The sequence below is a fragment of the Gymnogyps californianus genome, chromosome 20 (assembly GCF_018139145.2).
Source record: "Gymnogyps californianus isolate 813 chromosome 20, ASM1813914v2, whole genome shotgun sequence".
NCBI lineage: Eukaryota > Metazoa > Chordata > Aves > Accipitriformes > Cathartidae > Gymnogyps > Gymnogyps californianus.
The window spans coordinates 3,513,436-3,535,687 of record NC_059490.1 but is presented as its reverse complement, the minus strand read 5'-3'; positions in this window follow the sequence as shown (position 1 = coordinate 3,535,687).

Here is a 22,252-nt window from a genome sequence, read left to right as displayed (position 1 = left end):
GTCTCCCCGCCGCCTCCGTGAGGGGAGGGCCGCGCTCCCGGGCCCGCCTCGCGGGGTGGGTCTTCCCCCGCGCTCCCTGCCCGGCCGGGGCGGCCTGCCCGGGGGCGGGCGCTGTAGGCGCTCTCCCTCCGGCCCTGGCGCCTTCGGCAGCTCTGTGAGGCCGCTGAGGAGAGGCGAGGAGGCGGCAGGCCGGGCCCGGGGGGCGGCAGGGCTGGGCTTTGCTGAGGAGGGACTGGCGGTTAGGCGTGGGGGCCGCTCACAGCACGGCGGGGTGGGCTGGTGCTCCGCTGTTTTGGAGTCTGGTGGCTTTTCCTGCCCTACTGACTGCTTAAGTGTTAAGATAATTAATAAAACCATTAATATGTTTGCACTTCAGGAGTCTAAACCTTTGTTTCATCTTCTAGCTACCTTTATTTCCCCCTATAAAATGAAAATAAAAGATGTGTCGCAAAATACCGTAAGTACTTATGTTATAATGGGGGCATGTGGTTGTGGTGCTACTGTTAGAATTTGGGTGTCAGTACTAAACTTCAGTAGTTACTGGGGCCTTGGTACATCTTTAAGCTCTGCTTATGCTCCACATAATCAATGACATTTGTGTTAGCTCAGTGAGCAGAGGATCTGTCCTTCCATCTGGGCTCTGATTCCTTGGGAGGTGTTTCCAATTTAAGATTGGTGTGAGGCAGGAACTTGGAACTGATCGTATTTGAAGCCCTGTGTGAGCTGTGATGCTATTCTAAGGGAGTAACTTCCTATCGCTTGCCACAACGTTTGCATTCCAATGTTATTGTCAGTGCCTGTTACTTGGTGTTTTGAGGTTGGCACCTGAATGTTTGCAGAAGAGAGCATTGCCTTCAGCCTGTGGAACTGCTTCTGCCTGTGGCCTGACAGTGATGGAGTTTGCTGAGTTTCTTACAAGGCTCTCAAAGTCCAGAGGGTGAAGCTTACGTTACACAAAGTGCAGTCTCATACCTGAGTTTTTGTGTAGGGTGGTCAGTGCTTTAATCTTGTTTTGCGTATTTATTAAGAGCTGTACGTGGTTCCTAGTGGATTTAGGATAAGTGTTATTTAAGGTTGAAATTGTGGTCTACAGCATTTACATGGCTGGCTGAATTAACTGTGGATTAACTTCGTCTCCGTTGGAGGAAAAGTAGAAAATTAAATAACAACACAATTATGTGGCATATGAGGGTGAGACAGTTGGCATTTTTTTCAGTATTCAGACTGTTTGTAGCACACATACCGGATGAATACATTGTTCCTGTGATGCCTCAAACTCACTATGTTACCCTTGTCTTTGGATTTAACTTACTGCAGTACTCAGCAGAACCCAACATGAGACAGTGAAATAGTGCAGCTGCATAGAGCACTGCTGGTCATCAAAGTCTGTCAGCACAGCACACTGGACATTCTTTGGTTTCTTGCCAAATTAAACAGTTGTTATGCTCTTAGGAAGTACCAGCCTCTAGATAAGATATGATTTTCCTGGCCAGCATTAATTCTCCCACTATATGTGTAGGATTGCTGCTGATAAAGCACCCGAAGGGCAGTAAGAAAGGCTGTTCATAAGAATTGTTGCAGAGAGCCTGATGACAGATTTTTGTGATGTGTTTCTACTAACCAGTTGCAATGTATGTTTCTTCGGAGCACAGTCTTCTAAAGCACTGCAGCCCCTGTGTAGGCAGTAACACCTCGCTTATCCACAGAGGTTCTGTAGTTTACCAAACACGGAGCAAGTATTTATTGAGGGCACAACAATATTGATAGGGATGTGTGGCAGGCGGGTAGGCAGACCTGAGCTGAAAGTTTTAAAACCCATCTGTCCCAAAATCTGACCTGTTTTTATTGTAGTCTGTCTGTTGAGATCACAGGACACATCCCGGATAAAATGAATTCCAAGTTCAGTGCTGAAACGGCAGAACTCTTTTGATGTGTCATCAACAGTGCCCGAATACACATGCATGCAGATGTACTGTATTATCCTGAAAGGAGAATAACCCCGAGTTTAAGATTATTCTTTCTGACCTATCTCCCTCCCACTCCAAAAGATATATAGAAAAAGCTTACTAAGTATTTGTAATCAGTATAGAGTACAGGTAAAGGCTTTTTGCTGATGATTTAGTTAGCAAGGGGAATGTTCCTCTTGAGTGTATTCAAATGGCATCTACTACTAGTAATGGAGATCGCCATCAGAGAAATAAATAGTGATCTTGTGGTTGTCCCAGGAGCAAGGAAGTCCCAGCTGCAGGTGCTTGATGTAGGGAACGGGTCCTTTAAAGACCGTATGGAGGCTCTTCTCAGATCAGCTCCAGTCAAGGGTCCGTGCTCTAGCCCCTAGAGGGAAACTGAAGCCCAATGCAACAGATTTCGTCAGAGGGTTGGGTAAATGCAGAAGTTGTGGCACAAGAATTGCTGTTTTGCATGCTGTGGTTGGTGAAACTGAGGATAGCTTGTTTTGAGTTTGAACAAGAAGTTGAAATTAGTGAAGACATTAAAAGTGAGGCAGTAGTTGAAGACAGGGAAGAGCAACAGTGATGAAATTATGATGGGGGATGTGAGGTGTAAAATCCAGAGGCTACAGAAATAAAGCATAAGAGAGGAAACTAACTTTAGGCAATCATTAGTGAAAAGTATGTATCTGTACTGCATATTTAGTACAGATAAGTAATAAAAAAATTCGTATAAACAGTGGTTTTGGGAGGGAGGGGAGAACTGTTTAGTATTCAAGGTCATTTTGCTTTTGGGTTAAATCTGTGAGTTCAGCTTACCGTTATTGTTAGGGCTAACGCTAATACACATTATCCAGCAGATCTAAAAGGCCAGGGGCTGAGATCCTAAATTATAGGGTTAAGAGAAGCGCAGAGTTCCTTCGGCTGTCCATTCCCCGTCCCCACCAGTCCTGCAGTCTCAGTTAAAGCTGTCACCTCCTATTGCAGCGTGCTGTTGTTCAGCAGCCGCAAGTAGGTCACGTAGCACAGATGGTCTTGCTGCCAGGGAAATGCGGAGTCTGCCGTCCCCTTTGAGGCTATTCCCTGTTCGCTTGCTCTCTCTGTCGCACAGTTAGGTTGGAGACAGTGGAATGAATTCTGATGCTACCAACCATTTTATGTTGTGTTCGCTGAGGCTGAAAGCATAAAGCAAAGCTGGTACAAATACCAGGAGTGAAAGTAATGATGGGGCGGTTAGAAGGGAGGCTGGACTGGTGCTTTATGGAATAGGGCATCACTGTATTAGGGGGTTTCATGGGCTTGACGTGTCTGCACCCAGACTGACAGGGGCCCTGATTCCTGTAGAGCTGCCGTGCTTGAGCTCTAAGAGCAAAACCGGGGATGACATTGTCAGTATACGCAGGGTATTAATTTGTTCTCGTAGCATCATAGCACCCTCCCTTCTTCATGTATTTATCCATAGGCTGTCCCTGGGAGGTACAGTTGTGCTGATGTGAGCTAATGTTATGTGTGCCATTTAAAATTTCTTCCTAAATATAAAGGCTGAGGTCACACATTCACTCTCTGAGTGTGCACACTCACCAGCACACTGCCATCTCCTAGTTTATTTCCCCATCCACTGCCTCATCCTTCCTCTCTCCTTAGCATCTCTAGTAGCTGCAGAGCAATGGCAGCTCACTACAACAGTGTGGGTAAATACAGCATGACATCTGCCCACCCTGTTACCTGAGTGCTTTTATTTACAGCATCTCATTGCTGTTTACATTTTCATTAAGTACGTTTAAATGTTTTTTCGATGCTGTCACACGAAATTATAAGGAGCATGCTGTCTCAGTCTGCAGTTAGGAAATTCATACTGCTAGAAGTGAGACAAGTCGCAAACCAAAGTGACAGAGTAGCTGGAAAGATCAGTTTCAGCTTATTGCTACCAGGAGACTCTAATGTTGTATACCTTTACAATTCTTTTCTATAAGCACCTGAAAATACTTAAAACAGTGGGTTTAGATCACTGCAATTTTAAGCCAGAGAAGCTTTATTATGATTTTTATGCATGTGTTAAGGAACAAATTATAATTTGTCCAGTGCTTTACACTAGGTCACAAGAAAAGGATTCAGGAACAGTGACCTGCTAGTCCTACTCTCCTGCTCTTTGGATGCTTAAGACTAACAATGTAATTGAAATTTCCTTTTTTTTTTTTTTTAAAGCATATAATAGAGAATGACGAGTGTCCAGTACAAGACCAGACGTGTGGTTACAGCTTTAGTCAGTAGAGGGAGTATGGACACCTGTATTAAAAGCCACACAGGGTCACCCGTGACAGCCAAGAGAATAGACTTTCTCCTAGAATTCCTCTTTTGTCTGCAAAAAAAGGTAAATTCTTTAAGCATACATTTTCCTAGGTGCCAAAATGCAGCTGTTGGCTACTAACACTGTTGATAAAGCTGGAAGCGTAGGGGAGGGGAATGATCCTTTGTGCTTGCCATGCTCTTCTCCCTGTGGCAGTCGCCCTGTGAGCACTGGGCTGCTTGCACCTGCAGCTTGGGGCTGGCATGGAGCAGTACCTTTTCTCCTCCATGTCAGGATCTCGTGTCACCATTAGTGACTGTGGCAGGGTTCTGTTTGCACAAACACCTGCCTCCGGGGAGGACACGGACTCCCCCTTTTCACCGAGGAAGCCAAGAAAGTGATTGTATGCATGACTTCTGTTGCCAAACGTAGATGTTGCGAAGAGCATCCTGCAGCAGCGAGTGCCTTGCTGGGACTCCCTTGCATAAGAGGAAGGATCTTGATGAAGAAGAAAGAACCTGATGGCTCTGAGAGCCTTCTGCTTGAAGACTCAGCCCCAAGCTGGTGCAAAACCAGAGGAGTGATTTGAGGGCTGTGTGAGCTAAGCTCTGGTGAATGGTACCATCCGATAGTTTGAAATGGAGGTAGACAGTCTGGGTTCATCCATTCTTTTACCAGTGTGCCACTTAGTTTGTGTTTTCAGATGTAACACTTAGTCTCCGTGGCCTCCATTTCCCATAATAATGGGAATATGGACTGACTTGATTGATGTTTATGAGAAACTTCAAAAGAAATTTGCAATGAAGTTGATGCAAAGTGGATTTTATTTTTTTAGTAGCTACAGTATTGCTTGACTTTTGATCAGACACAGTTCAGCCATGATATAGTACGATACTTCTGTTTAGTGCGTCCAGCATTTGTACTTTCTTGTGTTCTTTCCTCACATCAGCAGTCTGGTAATATTCTCCACTGACTGTCCCTAATTGGTACTGCGTGACATTACGCAATCCATTTCAGCTGTATCTAGTCTCTTAAATGCTGGGCAAAACTTGATCAGAGACCTTGTTTGGCTGAATGCAACAAAATAAGTATTAAATAACATTCATTTGCATTCATTTTCTGTATGTAAAAGATGAAAATGCAATAATGTTGTTTATCAGGAGCCCAGGAACTACCAGGCTGTAGCACTCTGGATTCCTTCAAGTCTGCAGAGCATGGATTTAGAAATGTCAGAAGGAAGAGCTGCAGTATTCCAAACCAGGAAGTTCCTAAAGCATAAAGGAGGAATTTAGCAAAAGATTAAGGTAAGGATCGAGTCTGGCTTGACTGTAGAGTGTTCATGATAGAGGAAGTGAGAAAAATCTGACAAAAATAAAAAAGTGATTGTTATCTTCAGACCTCTGTGTGTACGGGTGAATTTTACTCAACATGTTTGGTGTGGTTTTGCCTAGATATGCAATGAAAAATAGGACTTGTACTCTTAAGATTTGTTTTAGTGGCTGCATATCAATTGGGGATTTAAATGATGACATGGTATATTATATTAAGTCTAGAGCATAATACCAAAATATGCACTAGGACTTTGATTGTCCCAAGAGAAAATGGCTTGTGAACCTTTCCTTAGTCTGGGAGAACAGGAAAGGAAACAGTCCTGCATTACTGGGTGAAGGTGTATTCTGTTTTACGATGTTAAGGTCTAGCAAAACCCAGGTGCTGCACTAGCTGGCACGGCACAGTTAGAGTCGGTCACAGCCCAGCGTGGTGCCAGGTCAGCCCTAGAGCTCCAGGCAGCATCTTTCAAGTGAGATGTGACAGGACACTCCTGTGGAGGTAAACCTTTGGATATTAACCCTGCAATCCAGGCTCCATTCCCTAAATTTAGGGCTGCCTCCCTGAATTTCCCTTGCCTTAATTAGGTTCAGTATATCCTCCAATTAAAGACATTTGTTGTTCATTGTTTCTAGTGCTACAGTATTGAAGTTATTACAAAAGTCTGAGAAATGGGGGTGAGGAGAGAAAAAGTTTCCCTTTCCTGCATTAGTCATCTGGGTTTTGCCCCTTCCAAGTGAACAAATCCTATCAGAGCGCGCCTTACCGAGTAAGTGAGACTCACCTGCCGGTTTGAATACAGTCAGGTTGGAGTATATCCTGGTGTTCAGTGACTTCCTTGAAAATACCCGATTTCCCTGCTGCCAGGTTGCTCTTTTTCTACCGACCCATTGTAAGGTGGTGGTCCTCTGAAACACAAACGCAACAGGAAAGGGCAGCAAGTTCCAATGTCGAGAGAGCTCCATTTAAGCAGTAGACTAATTTGTCACTTCATTGATACTGCATTTAAGCGCTATGTAAGAACAGGACATTTTAAACAAAATGAGTCAGTTTGCCTGTCTTGTCTAGTATCCAGTAAATCTTGCTTTAATGGTGTGTCAAAGTAACAGAGTTAATCTAATCAATTAAAGTTAAACATTAGCTTATATATCCCTTCTTTTGTAGTTTTTTTTACCTGCACTTCCTCAAAGCAGCTTTAACTGTAGCAGGAAGGGAAAATGAATTGAAAAATGTCTGTTTAAATTGACTTCTGGTTAGAGCACTTAAACTACTTCTCTATTCTGAGAGTTTTTAAAGTGGTTTTGTTGTTTTGGTTTTTTTTTTTTTTTTGTAATCTCTGTTGTAGACATTTGTGGCTGAATTTTGTTGAGGGAGGAATTGGGGTGCATACGTTGGTAAGGGAGAAACTGTCAGTAACTGAAGAGCAGAGAAGTGTCCTGGCTGTGAAGGCTGAAGTTTCTGATACCAACTCAGAATTTGCCTGCCTGAACTTCAGTTTCCAGTGGGCTTTGTGCATTTGCATGCTGGAGGCAGCTGGATGCGTTTGAGTGGGATTTTTAAAATAAGCTAACTAATGAGAAATGAGTGTAGTTCTAGTCCTATGGCAGTGCAGGAGAAAACTCCCACGGACTTGAGTAAAACCAGGATTTAATTTAGGGGTGGCCTTTAGGGGGTTTTGTTGTTGTTAAAATTTCTTTCTACAACAGTAATCTTAGGTGATGCTTGCACTGATAGAGAATTATTTCTTCTGCCCCTCACCCCCCATACCATAAAGAGCACCTTAAATATTAATTTATTTTTTATCTAATCCCACCATATGCCATTATTAATCCATATGCCCCATCCCTGAAAGTGTTCAAGGCCAGGTTGGATGGGGCTTTGAGCAAGGAAGGTGTCCCTGCCCATGGCGGGGGGGTTGGAACTAGATGATCTTTAAGGTCCCTTCCAACCCAAACCATTCTATGAGTCTATGATGCTATGATATGTTTTACTGCCACCCAGGAAAGCTTTGCATATAAAATGTTGACATTATTAAATGAATGTTGGCTGCGGCATCCCAGGGCGCATTTTTCTGCCTTTCCTGATGTGTGGGGTTTTTTATTGTCTTGTTTTTTTCCCTTCCTTTCATTCTGACTGCCCTGCTATGACTTGTTTCTCATTTGCTCAGCCCTGCAGGGGAGATATTCTGAGGGCTAATATTCATTAGACAGTAATTAAAACAATGAAGGATGGATGTTAATGTAAAATGCTACATTTCTTTTGTAATTTTCAAGAAATAAATCTTCCCCTGCATGTATCCTCTTTTAGGAATCTGTCAGAAAGTAATAGGTAGCTTCTTTCTTTCCCTGCAGATTCCAGAAGTCTGCAAGGAGGAGTTCAGGCTTCTCAGAAAGGTCTTTTTATAGTGTCCTGTGCAAAATAATTGGAGTTCAGAAACAGTCAACCCCGATGGTAAGGCTTATGAAATTAGGAACAGCCAGTGCTGGGTGATAGGTTTGAGCTGTGAGGGGACTGACGGTTGCTCCTCTGCACACAATTAGAGCTTACAGGACACTTCTGTGTCTCCAGTTAGTAGCCAACAAATGACATCTGCAGCTTCACATCGGTCTTCTCAGGAAGTGAAGGATTGCAGAAGATTGTTTTCTCTACTGATGTTAAGGGTGGTCTTTGTTATTGGGGGCACAAGGAAATGGAAGAGGGCTGTCTGTCTATGTGGGAAGACAAGATCTCTTCCCAGGAAGGTGCTTATTCTGAGCTCAGGTGTGCTCCTATTCTGAAGGCACATGCAAAACAGCCTTTAGGGTGATGTAGTTTTAGGACATGAGAGGAGTGTGGCAAAGTGGGGAGAGAGATCACCTGGAGAACTCAAAGCAACAGCTTATGCAAACGGCTGGGGTAAATATCAACCTCTCCAAACCAAACCTTGGAGGGATCCCATCCTGATGTGCATCCACGCCAACCGTGCAGCACGCATTCCCCCTGCGATGCAGTGACTCCCTGCAGGACCCCCGCTACAGGACAGCAGCCGAGTTTGTTCCCTGCTGCGCTGGGTCACCACACAGGACATTCAGGGTGCTGTTTGCCCTTTGTGGTCCTCGCAGGGTCGCAGGAAGGCTGGTAGGAAGGGAGCTTTCATGCTTCCATCCGCCACCCCCGCCTCTCCTTCTTGGTGTCCTGGACACTTGCCAGCTTGCAACCAAGTGCCCCCAAGAAATATTTACTTCCTGTTTTTTTGCTCAGACCTCCAGAGGCCTCATTTTTCATGAATAAAATATGAGCTGTTCTCCTGGAGCCATGAAGGGAGGAAACCACTGCCAGCTGCTGTGGCCGCTGCTTTTTATTGCTGTGGTTGCTGATGCCTCCGCCCTCGCAGGCAGGGAGGGCAGAGAAGAGAGGAAACAGCTCCAGGGTATAGTCTAGTGACGGTTTCCAGTGCGAACTGTGCTGTCTGGAGCCAATACTGAGGAACAGCTCGCTTTGTAGTACCTTGTTTCAAGCAGTTGTAACCGAGTTACAGTTACAGTAACTTGGTTGTAACTGAGGAATTTAAATGTTCAGTTTGAACTGAAATTATCTGTGATTTATCTTTTGCTCAGAACACATCACTGGCTAATGTTCAGTTTTCAGACTGTTGTAACCAGCGGATATTTCCCTGGTGTTCCCCCTCCCCCTTTTTTGGGGGGGAGGTGGATGGGGGTGGTTGTGATTTAACCCCAGCCGGCAACTAAACACCAGGCAGCTGCTCGCTCACTCCCCCCACCCAGTGGGATGGGGGAGAGAATCGAAAAAAAGTAAAACTTGTGGGTTGAGATAAAGACAGTTTAATAGGACAGAAAGGAAGGAAATAATAATGATAATGATAATAAAATGACAATAATAGTACTAAAAGAATTAAAATATACAAAACAAGTGATGCACAATGCAATTGCTCAGCACTTGCCGACCGATGCCCAGTTAGGTTCCAGAGCAGCAATCCACCCCTCCCGGTCAACTCCCCCCAGTTTATATACTGGGCATGACGTCATATGGTATGGAATATCCCTTTGGCCAGTTTGGGTTAGCTGTCCTGGCTGTGTCCTCCCCCAGCTTCTTGTGCCCCTCCAGCCTTCTTGCTGGTTGAGTATGAGAAGCTGAAAAATCCTTGACTTAGTATAAACACTACTTAGCAACAACTAAAACATCAGTGTGTTATCAACATTATTCTCATACTAAATCCAAACCATAACACTATACCAGCTACTAGGAAGAAAATTAACTCTATCCCAGCAGAAACCAGGACATTTTTGTATTTGTCCAGATGAATGTAGAGTTGTACAATTACTTGTCTTAGCTGAATCACATCTTGATTTTTCCATCTGTTTCCACAGTTTATCAAGATTATTTTGCATTAGCTTCGTTTTTCTGCTTTTCTTGCAGCTCCTCTTGTCTTGGCACCTTGTTCAGATTTAATAGACATGATATGCAAATAATAATGTTAAATAATAGCATTTACCCTCTTGGTGACTGTACTTGTGCTCCCATACTTTGAAGACAGAACTTAATGGATGAGGTGAAGGGATGTCGAATGCCACTTTCTTACCCATATGACTAAATAGCAATGCATTGTCTTACCCACAAAAGTATTTAGTATGTTCTTCCTGGGCTTTGGGAACTATTATCTCCCTAAACATCGTTTGTCCTGGAGATTTCCAGGCTGCCAAGCAAACCCTTTCATGCAGGTATTGCTTTTGACTATTAGACTGGTACCAGAGCTGAGAACAGAGACTGATTCCTACACTGTTACTGCTTCCCTCTCTTGATCTTTCTCTTAACATAGTTCCTGAATTCAGTACTCATATCAGCTGAGAACAGGCCAGTTTGCTAGATATAAGTATATTTTTATAATAGTTTCCAAGTCTACTCTGGGGTGTAGTTTTCCAGTTCTGCATGTATGCTTGCTAGTAATATTTTGATAGAATCTTTAACTGAATGGCTAAAAATTTCATTCATCCAGGCAGCACACTTGCTGGAAAAAAGATACTGCCAATATACAGGTGGTGAAACTGAAACAGGAAAGGTTGAAATGTCTTGCACGAGAAGAGAGAGTTTTGGCCTAGAATGTGGCCTTTGTCCACTATATTGAGTACAACTGACTTCTTCCTTTAATTACTTACACAATTACATTTGTGCAGGTTTTATGCATGTTAATAAACATGCCTATACGCAAGTATTTACATGTTTGTACATGCAGGACATTTGTGTATGACACTATATAGGTTTACTTGGTTAAATACAAATTGACCAGTAGCTCAGAAAAAGATCTTAGACGCTGAAAAATACTATTTTTAACCCCTAAACATGAAACACAGATTCCCCCACCCCTACAATGGTTATTTGGTGATTATTTGGTTATTTCACTCACTTCTCTGGGTGCTAAAATGAAACAAATGCAGTTGTTCAAGTTATTTGTTCAGTATTTAAGTTGTCATTAATGTAAGATACTGTTTACTGCTGCACTACAGGAGGATTCAATCAAGTAAGTTGCCTCCCAAGCAGACAGAGCCGTATAAATTGAGTGTGCCATAAGTCCTCTGTGACTATACCGTTCTTCAGAGACAACCCTCTTTGTCCGATCAGTGAATTCCTAGTTAACAACCTCCTGAAATGCATGCTGACATCAGGTGATAAACGTGCTGAAAGGCCAGAAAATCTTATATACTGTCATTAGGGTGAATATGAGCTGGGCTTGAGCTGTTGGCTTTCTCTGCCGTTCAGGAGTTCATCTCCTGTAGATAGATGATACAGTAATACAAATGCCACCTGCACTGAATTACTTCAGTTTAGGAGACATGTTGGAGTGGAATGGAGAAAGACAGAACTGCACACACAATCTTTGTTGAAAAATTAATATATAGCAGCTATACGAACAGGTTTGATTGTATGGTTTATCAGTCAGCTGCTTCACTGGGCTTAACTGTTAGTGGATGTGAAGGTTTGACACAATACAACCAGAATACAGCAAAATGCCCTTTACGAACATCCCTTGTTCCAGTGCATTGTAATATCCACAACTGTGCTTAGTAAATCTCATCTCAGAATGGAAATATTATTATTACTTCTTGAAAATAACCTCATGATAAAGGTGCTACAGAATGTAGTGTGCGTATGCATGCACATCGAGCGAAAGCAGTACAGATGAACTAGACACATCTCATCTGGCAGGACTGTAGGTTATAAATTGGTTTATTAGAACTGGAATTTTATGGAAGTGAATGATTGAAAAGACATCTCAGCTGCCAGAAATAGTCTTTATTTCCCCAGTACATCAGTCAGCGTAACCTTGAGCAAGGCATTTGACTTCCTTATGCAGCTGGAAGACAGGAATATAACTGGAAAATCAAATGCTGCAGCAAAGTGGATATTTCTTGAAGAAATAGGATTTACAAACTAAAAGCTTAGTGCTGTCTCTAATGGCATCCCATTGCACCGGTGTTCTGCTGCCTCAAAACAATATAATGCAGGGAAAGGCCTGATCCTGATAGGGGGCTGTGCACCTGCAAGCCACAATACAACAGTGCACACTTGGTATGGAGTTGACTTTCATGATGTCATTACAATTAATGTAATTAATTTAACGGGGATTGCTCCTACACGTGAAGTTAAACCTGCACTTACAACTTTCACTAAATTGGGGCCTCAGTTCCCTGTTGAAATCAGCAGACTGGGAGCATGACGTGCTTCCCAGTATCGGGTGCTTGGATGTGATTTCATTGCAATGGGTGACAAAACCACCCTCTGCTGTAGGCCAGAGGGTTGTGGAAGTGGAAAGTGATTGCAAATAATCTGCTGCAGAGATCAGAGACTGGCTTCCAGCAGAGCTGGGTGGCAGCACATCCTAGCTAAGCCCATGGCTTTGGCACTCCGCAGGCACGGTTCCCATGAAAACAAATGCCAAAATTGCTGTGGGACAGGTCTTGTTTTGTGTTGGGAATGACACCCGCCTCCTTCAAGCCTACACTGGTACGGGAGAAGTATTTCACCCTTCTGTCTCCTTCTGGGATACAGGTTTACAATATTTTTTATGCACTCCACACCTCTCAAAACAATACAGCCTCAAGGCAGCAATGATGGAATGAATCCAACAAGGTTCTAGTTTCTTTTCATCTGCTGCCCAGATTGACAGTACGTACTTCTAGATCTACCAGGTACACAAACTGATCTTTAAATACAGTGATACTTTTTTTTGCAATGTGAGGATAGGAAGAGTGAAACTGCCCTGCAAGTTTGAAGTGCTGTTTACAGGGTTTAACATTTAATATCCTCTTCATTTTCTATGGAAACAACTGCAGGGCAGAGCCCTGCATTACAAATCTCCTTGGCTGTTCTTCCCCAGATCAGTCATGTCAGCTCTGTGAAGGGGGATCTGCATGAGCTGGGGATTGTAAGTGGAGAAATTGTCAGACTTCAACTCCTTGACTATTGGGACCTAAAGGTCACTGCAGTATGTCATTCTCAAGGCAATTTTCTCTGGAATTGCAATATGATCGTGGCTTTGTTTTACGACCTTGATGTCACAAAGTATTAATAATCTCTTAAAACAAGCCCACTTGCAAAAAAAAAAAAAAAAAAAAAAAAAAAGAGATTTGATCGTTTGTTAGGTTTTTTGGTCAGTATTTATAGTCTGCTTAAATATCATAGCTTTTGGTGTGATACATAGGTATGGATGCGAGTGGGTGGGTTTCTCTGCCATACTTGCCTGTATACAACAAGGAAATGAGTTTTCAGTCTGTTGGGAGGGCAGCTGTTTCCATGACATTTTAAGCCTAGTTTGCAAATATCTTCATCTCTTTTCTTTAGCTATACATACAATTTGCATGCTAGATGGGTGTGACATGGTTTAATTCATATTTTTAAGTGTTTTTCACAAAAAAAGACTCTATTAATTTCTTATTTCCTTTCTTCAATAAATATCTCAGATAGTAATCTGCTATTTCTGTTCTTTTGCCACAAGCATTCTTAGATGTATTGCAAAGGATATAAAATGAAAAGTACAGGCGAATTACCTACTGGAACAGACCAGAAGCCTGTTAAAGCGAACATCCCCTCTGAGAAGCTGACTGTTATGACAGGCTCAAAGAAAAGAGAGGCAAACCTTAAGTGTGATATCAAACAATTACAGAATCTGTTCAGAGAAGTTTATTTTTCATCAAGAGTTAAGGGTTGTCTCATACTTTTTTATTCTAATTAGAATTAACATGGCTACCGCTGCAATATAATTATCCTAATTACCTTTACTATATTCTGGCATTGAGTTCCACTGGTTAATTTACCTTAATTGTATTTTTCCACTTGTTAAGTTTATATTTATTGCCACCCTCCTCAGATTCTGTTTCTTCTAAATAGGGTAACAGAACACAAAATTTACCTCCTTTCTTTCTTTTATATCTTCACAGCTAACAACTTGGCATTTTCTACCGGCCAAATCCGAGACACATATAGTGCATTTGCATTGTCTGAAGTTAGGACTGCAATGCACGCTGGTGTGACTGAGCCCTGACATTTGCAGAGAGGGACACGTAGCACAGTCTTGTCAGGAATACTGGGCGTAATTACTGCATCCCCTGTTTCTAAACACGGTTCTTGTGTGTCTGCACGCCTTTCGTTATGAAACGGAATAAGTGTGTGCTTTACGGGCGCTGTGAGGACTGTCAGGTTAGCAGCTGTAGTGCACACTGAAGATCAGGGCTAGTGTTCAGTTCTGACAGGACTGAGAAGGACTGAGCGTTTGCACTATTCATTGAGCTTGTCTGTGAGTATTTAGGACTGAGACAAATATTAGAGTAGGCAGCATAAGCTATTTTAACGTGTACCTTCCACATTTAGTCTGGTCAACTCAAAGCACTTTACAGATCAGGCCGGTATCATTGTTCCTCTTTCACTGGTAGTGAAAACAGTTGTTGAGATGGAGGGAGTTTTCATTTTACACCAGCAGTAAAACGAAAAACTAGATTAGAGTCCAATTGGCATGCGTCCCCGTACAATGCTCTATAGAAAGCCACACTGGCAGCATTCTCACGGTGATTCTTCCTTATTGGAATATATAATACCATTTGTGTAGTGTAATTAATAAGACTAAATTGGCAGGAACATGAAGAAGTGTGTGCAAGTTCCTGGATCTGGGTTATATCATGGCATTTGACAGACAAAATCCACATTATAAAGGATTTTCTGTAATAAATAATCTAAAATGAAAATGAACACCTGGCAAAGGATCAGGCTTTCTCAACCTTTCTATAGCCATTTCAGTAAGACTGAGATTTTTGGGAGTCATGACTGCCCTTGCCACCTGGCAATCACTGCAGCGATATCCAGTCGCTGAGTGAGGTCATTTGGGGCATCTTGCTACTCTGCTGTCACAAGACATATTATTTCTGTGTAAAGAAATAATCTCCTTTTAATAAAGACATCACACCGAGTCTTTAAACCTTTTAATGTCATACTGAAAAATGACAGCTGGGATCAGTGGATGGTTGAATGGGTTGATGGTGGAAACATACTATGGTGGGAAAACTGAAATTCTAACATATGGTAGATAGTTCCTCTGTACCAGAATAGCATGCTTCTGTTGCAAATGGACATCTCTGTGGAAAGAGAACAAAATGCAGTTTAATTACCATCCAGCACTCTGCCAGAGACAGGATAGCAGCCCATTCCCCTGCACCAATGCTGAAACAAGACGTGCTGTGGGTTTTGAGCTATGTATTTATGCTATGCTCATTACTGCAGTATTTCAGTTAGGTCAGGCAGGGTCTTTGGTTGAAACCTCTCCTTAATTAAAAACATACATATGTTTGCAGGAAGTAGAAGGCAGCTAGTTGTACTGTTGATGGCCTCCTACCTTTTCTGTATTCCTTCTGCCTTACACAAGAAAATTGCTAATACTCCACACCTCGGTATGGAGCCAGCACAGCTCTAGCAGAGCTCATTAACGTAGGCTTACGTCTCGCCCAGTATGCAAAGCTGGCTGGGAACCACTAGCTTATCGGCTACTTTAATGACTGGAAATGAGTGGACTGTAGGTGATCCTGCATGGGACTGCGTGTCATGTAAACGTCTTTATGCTTCAATTTTCTCATCTGCAAATTGTTACAAAGATTGTTTCTTGTGTGCTTTGGGATCTTCTGGGAAAGTGTGCCCTATGTTAAATTACAGTGTCAGTGCCTTTTTGGGGATAGCCTTGCTTTTCTGGAGAATTAAAGGCTAAGAAACTGAAGTGGCAGGACTGGATGTTTCAGTGGTCAGTGCCTGCAGCCAGGCCAGCTGTCCAAACCACCTCCATGCATTGCCTGCTGAAGATGTTTTAAAAGTCTGGCTTTTCTCTGAGTGTCAAAACTGGAGCTCGTTTCCCTCCCCTTCCTCAATAAACACAGCTTCAGTTGTAGGTACTGAGATCTTTTTTCAACTTCTAGGCACAGATAGGAAGCTTTTTCGTCCTGGCTCCCGTCCCTCATCTTTGATCTTCTAACACACTCCAGTTCATGCAAAGGAAACAGGACTCTCTTGCCTCTCACAGGAGCTGCATGTTCTGTAGCTCTGGTAGAAAACATCTGGTGCTTCTATTTGGTCTGAAACAGTATTTGTGTCAGGGCCCAAACAACAGGGAAATAGACTGCTTTTTTTCATAAAGTTACAGGCTGGCTCCAATTTGTTACAGACCCTGTTTGACCAGGTCAGAGAAAACAATAAATCTTCACACCCTTGGCAACAATGAGAAAGGTCTGGTGGCGTGTACTTGGAGCAGCAGCAGAAGAGGGGAATAATTTTTTGACATACAATGAAAAACAGTAAGTAAGCCAGAAGGGATTTTGATTTGCAATGCACAGAGACAGAGCTTGGATGGTTTGCAAACGACTGGTGCTGGTATACATGATGCTGTGGCAACTGGAAAAATGCAGAGTTGCCCCATTATGAGTGATCTTTGTCTCCCTGTATTTTCCTGAGGGGACACTGAGCTATACAGAGGTATACAGAGAATTACCAGAGGCTTTATAAAATAGGCTGCAGCTTCACCTAATGAATAGAGTATAGGACACCGTGCTGGGAGCTCTAAGGCTGGCTTTCTTCTCTAACTTGAATGTGTATAAAAAGAAATGCATGAACTGAGTGAAGTACAACATGATAATGCCCAGAGCCTGGCCACCGAGGTTCTGCACCCAGCTGTGCTGCTGCGTTAGAGTGGGCCTTGGGAAGATAAACTAATCCCTCCCAATTTCGATTCCTGAGTCTACAAAATATAGATGATGTTTGCTCACCTTTGAGGTCAGCAGGCATAAAAGTCCCTTTATTTGTGCAAGCCTGGCTAAGTGCAACTGTCAGTTGTCCTGATCTTTAAAAAATGGACTAAGCAAAGGACAGCCTGATCTTTAGTTTTCATTCAGACAAGCAACAAGCTTTAGGGCAATCAGAAAGAAAATGAAAATAAATATGTGGTACTGGGATGGGATGGGAGGGCTGCTTAGAATGGCTTATCCACTACTTAACCTCTGGTTTTTTGCTGTGTTGTTCCCTGCCCCCCACCCATAAATAAGATATTATAGTTGTTAGTGCCAAATCTCCCTTCAGTCTCTCCATGCTCTGATCCTCCTGTATTACTTTCTTTTGGTCATGCTTAGTTGTAGATGTTCGACACTGAAATGTAGATGTCGATCTGATACCATAGTAAAACTCTATGTAGTGATTAAGTGTTGTCTGCTAAATATTAGGCTACCAAATAAGGCATGCATTGTCCTATTCAGTAGATAAGAGGAAGGATATATGGTCAGGATGTCCTTGTAATTAGAAACTAGGTAGGCTTCAGTAGGTCTTTATCAGTTTTGGGTATTCGCAAGAAATGCAAAGTATGCAGAAGTTAACTGAGCCTGCGCAGAAGCAGAGTTCAACCAAGGGACATCGTGAGGAAGACTATCGAAGACCACCAGAGGACCCCCAAAGACCACCTGAAGGGTCAACTGTGCATGCGGATCACTCATTGAGGACGCTGCAACTTTACGTGGAGATGAGGCTTGCGAGAACCAATAGGAACAAGGGTAACCAAGCGAAACTGTAAAAATACTGATAACTGTTGCTCGAAAGGTATAAAACGCTTTACCGTGTGTTAACCAGGTGTGCACGTTAGGTGAAGCAATTCCCCATGCATCCGGTGCCGTAATAAAGAATGCCTGCTTTCTAAAACTCCAAATTGAGTCTTAGAGAGTTTTTCTCACCGACTTTTACGGCAACAGATCAACATATTTCTGTTTCAGCTGGATGATCACAGGTGTGTTATTTTTTCTCTCCATGACTCATTTACTTCATCTGTAAAGAGGAGGTTCATCTTTAGATGAAAGATTAGTGATAATCTACTGACTTCAAAAAAAAGAGCTGTTCCAAGTTCTCCACTGCCAGTGTGATCTTGTGTAGGTCATTTGGACAAACATGGTATCAGAGGACAGAATTTCAAGAGGCCTCCACTTAATGGATGTTGAATTTCTCTGAAAATCCACTTGCCTTTGGACTCATGGATAGGAAACAGTCTTTGTGACGAAAATTACACTATTTCTTCGATCATGCAGTGTGGTCCATTTTATTGTTTTGCATTTGTGTGGAGTGCTGTCCCACATTCCTCAGAATCATTGCTACTGCAGCAAGGTAGTTTACTTTAAAAATGTAGAACAACAGGAACCAGACTGTGCTAATGATTAAATTATACTGATAGTTTAAGTAACAGTTAATGCACTAATTTCAGTATAGGAAATACACTAAAAAAGCAGTAAGAGCTCCTTTTGATCTTCATAATTAATGAGAACTGCCATGATCCTTCAACATATTTCCACCCACACTTTCTTTTATGTTAACAAGTGTGTAGGAACGCACAGCAGTCAGCCTAGTAGAAAGCCTTCTTTCAGAGCACTTTCCGTCACACTGTACAAGCCACGTGCGCTCCCCTGAAGGATCCTGGAGCCAGATCTTGCCCGTGTTGAATCCTGGCCGGCAGCCTAATTTCTTTCAGTGAAACAGAACAAAGTCAGGCCTTCAGACAAGAACGTACCCAACACGTGTCTGATCTACATGGACCCAAGTAAGCATTATCAGCTGTGCTGAGCGTTTCTGGAAGGAAGATGAGTGGAATTTATATCACTTAACTTTAAACATCTCATTTGGGCTAATTCTTGACCACCCCTGTAATTCATGGATGGAAACGAGCATTGTTAGAAAGTAATTAATCCATTTTAAATGTCTGCAATATGATGAGGGGAATTGCACCCCAGTGCCTGTTTCTCTGCACTCGTTATATAGCAAGTCCAGACAGTTGGCTCGGATATAGATGTCTGAAGATAGACGAGAGGTTTCTTTCACCTAAGGAGATACAACAGAATCTGCTGGATATTAGAGGCTTTGCAGTGGCTCTCGGCTGGATAACAAATGCCTGAAAACATGGTGCCACTTGGCTGAATCGTTGCAACTGTGCAAGATCGTAACAACGTAAAAGCTGTTTACAAGAAGTTTCTGAACTGTAGTCTTGGCCTGGAATGGGTAAGGCCTAAAGCAGTCACTGATCCTGAAGATAAGTAGTTCTTTCAGCAGCTCTGTAATCAAAGGAAAGAAAACCAGCTTTTCTTTAAATCACTGCTTTAATCTTGTTTCTCCCACCAATGCTGGAATTTTGTGCTCTGCCACCAAATGCAGCAGGCTATTTATAGCGTCAGCTTGAATGAATTGTAAGAACTTACGCTCTTGTTGCGGCTGCATCTTTGAGATGATGGAAATCACATAACTGCAAGTTGACAGTAATGAAGTTGCACAATATTGTCAAATATAGTTCTTTCTGCCACCACTCAGTTTCCCCAGTACATTGGCAGGGCAAAGGGACATATTTGGCAGGGATTTCTAGGCACGTAGTAGGGAAAAGGCTGAAAGGATTCAACTTGGAAGCTTTTGTTGACTTCTGGGGTCCTGATGCCACCACTTCATGTGGCCTATATGCTCTCTGTAGCCTTCAAATGTAGCTGCCTTTGGGGAACAAGTGCAGAATCAGGGCTTTAGGAAGCGTAACCTATTGGTACGTGACAAATCAAGTGTCTCATCAGCTCTTTGCGGAGAGGTGCTTCGTCTCCTGCTGCTGAGTAATAAAATGGAAAGATACTTGAATGCTTTGGCCATTTCTTATCTGCTGTCCTTATTCAAACATTATAGATAACAGCAAAACACAAAATGTTTGCTCTTTTTGTTTCCCTAGATGCATGCGTGAGTATTCCCTTGGTTTTTACATTGCTTTGTCTGTGTAATGCTTCGGTTTGTCAGGATAATTTAAAAGAAAACAGCTGTGAAGCTTTTTAGTGATCCCAACAGCTAATGCAAATACTTACCGAATCAGAATAATGGATCAGTCAAGTGGAGACAGTTTTGACTATCTGTGAGAAGCCACTTTTCAAAACAAAATATATATCATATCCATAAAATAGGAGGGTAGTGTATAGCAAGAGGTTTATCAGGCAAATGTGATAGCCCAGAAATGTCAGAGATTGCGTACCAGCTTTCTACACGTAATGGTTTAATTGAAAGTCATGGCTCTGCTCACGTGTGTAAAATTAACAAGTCCTCATATATTCATAGGCTGAAACTTGAGTGTCTCCTGTGCTTCTCCGTGTCTGGGATCCTCAGTGCAGAGTTGTTTGCCTGCACGCAGCCCCTGTGAGTAAATAAATGGTTATTGGGAAATAGTAGTGCCGTTCTGCAGAATGATGGAATTTCAACATTTATTTTCATCCTGAAGCTTTGTTTGTGAAAAGCAGGTCCAACACAAGCTGAGGGATAGCTTTGTGGGAGAGCACTTGATGGCAAAGACACAAATTCAAGTGTATGGGTACTTCAGCTACATCACTGCGAGTGCTCTGGCCCTGGATGATTTTTCCTTCTCTCCCTGGAAATTCCCCTGAGAAAGCTTAGTCAGAGAGGCAGATTTGTCCAAATGATTCAAAGAAATGACTTAAGAGCTGTGAAATTTTTCTAGCTTCATCTTATTGAAGCCACTGGGCTCGATTCTCCTCTCGGTTTTGCATCAGCGTTGCAGAATGCGTGAGCACGAGGGAAACCTGACTCCGTGGTGTGCAGGTCTGCCTCTTCTTCAGGGAGCGTGCAGGGCCTGGCACAGCGGCCTTGGATCGCAGGACGCCTTGAGTCACTACTGGACCATAAAATATAACAGTCATTACAATATATGACTATTTGCACACAGAGCCCTTGGGACGACTGAGTTCTAAAGAAGAAAACAAAAGCGCTTGTAAAATTCAAGACTTCTGCCGCTGAAATGGAGAAGCAATGAGAAACGCGGCAGCTTGCAACGTAGCGTGTCAGTCCTGGGCCCCCGTCCTGCAACAATTCGAGACTGAAGACGGGAAACGGCCTTGAGCCGCTGCGTGTACCACAGACTATTGGCAGGCAAAATATAACCCAGACTTGCTGACCTTTGTCGTAATGTAGACATGGGGCTGTAAATTAAACGTTTATACGGAGGGTTTTTTAGTAAGAACAAATTAGCGTATATAAGATACAGCATAAAATTGTGCAATTGATCAAAAATGAGAAGGTTTAACTTCTGAGCAATACCTGATTTGAAATCCTACCCTGAAGCATCTGAAAACATTAAAGAGGATTTTTTTTTTCAAAACTGCTTTAAATTTACACTCCTCCTTCTTAAAAAAATGCATGGCTCCATGTAGCACTTCTCGTTAGTCTCTCTAGAGCTCACAAACGGAGGTCACCATCATCGCTCCATCACCATTTTGCTAAGGAAAGAAACTCAGACCTGACAATACGGACTGGCAGAGCTGGCAAGCCTGGGCCGAAGCTGGATGGAGAGGTGAGACCTCCTGTTGGAGTCCAGAGCCTGATTCACTAGGCACCTTCTCATCTAGCTCTTCTCCTGGTGACATACTGTCTCCCTAGGCAACTACAGATTAGAGAGGAGACAAAAAATCTTGTATCAAGAACCGCAAAGCAATGACTTGAGCTTGGATGTAGGGAAAATATCAAGGAAAGACAGTGAACTAACAGTTGAAGCAGAGGCGTTGGAGTCAGGTGCTTCAGGTTCTATTTTTGGCTTGGACCAGCCATTTCACTTCTCTTCGCTTTGGCTTCCCCTCTGGAAGATGGAAAATGAGGATGCCTGCGGCTGCCTCGTGGGGCTGGATTGTCTTGCTGAGGCCAGGGCTGTCAAATCTCGTATTCTGGATGATGCTCAGTTGACCTGAGCTTCATTCTTCTCTGCTTTGCTGCATCTCCTTCACTTGCATCTCCGCTGTGCTTTCCTGGGCCCACACAGCGGGTACAGAGCAGAGTCACAGCACCAAATTTCGGGACTGTTGCCAGGTGGGACCCTCCTCTGTTGCTGCACGGCCTGGGGCCTTCCACCATAGTGTCTGATGTGCAAAATCACTGCCCGTTGGGTGATCTGAGGTGTCTGTAGAGCTAGTAAAGTACACTGGATACAGTTGTGGCCCTTGTAGGAAGCACTTGCACTCCTGTCTGGATTAAAGACGCAATCTCAGGGCACAGGCACTAGAAATGACCCTGCATAGTTGTATCTCCATCTAATGTCAGCCCAGGAACGGCTCTGGGAATTATCAGCAGAGAGGTGGTGAGGGACCAGTGATGATTTATCAGCTCAGCC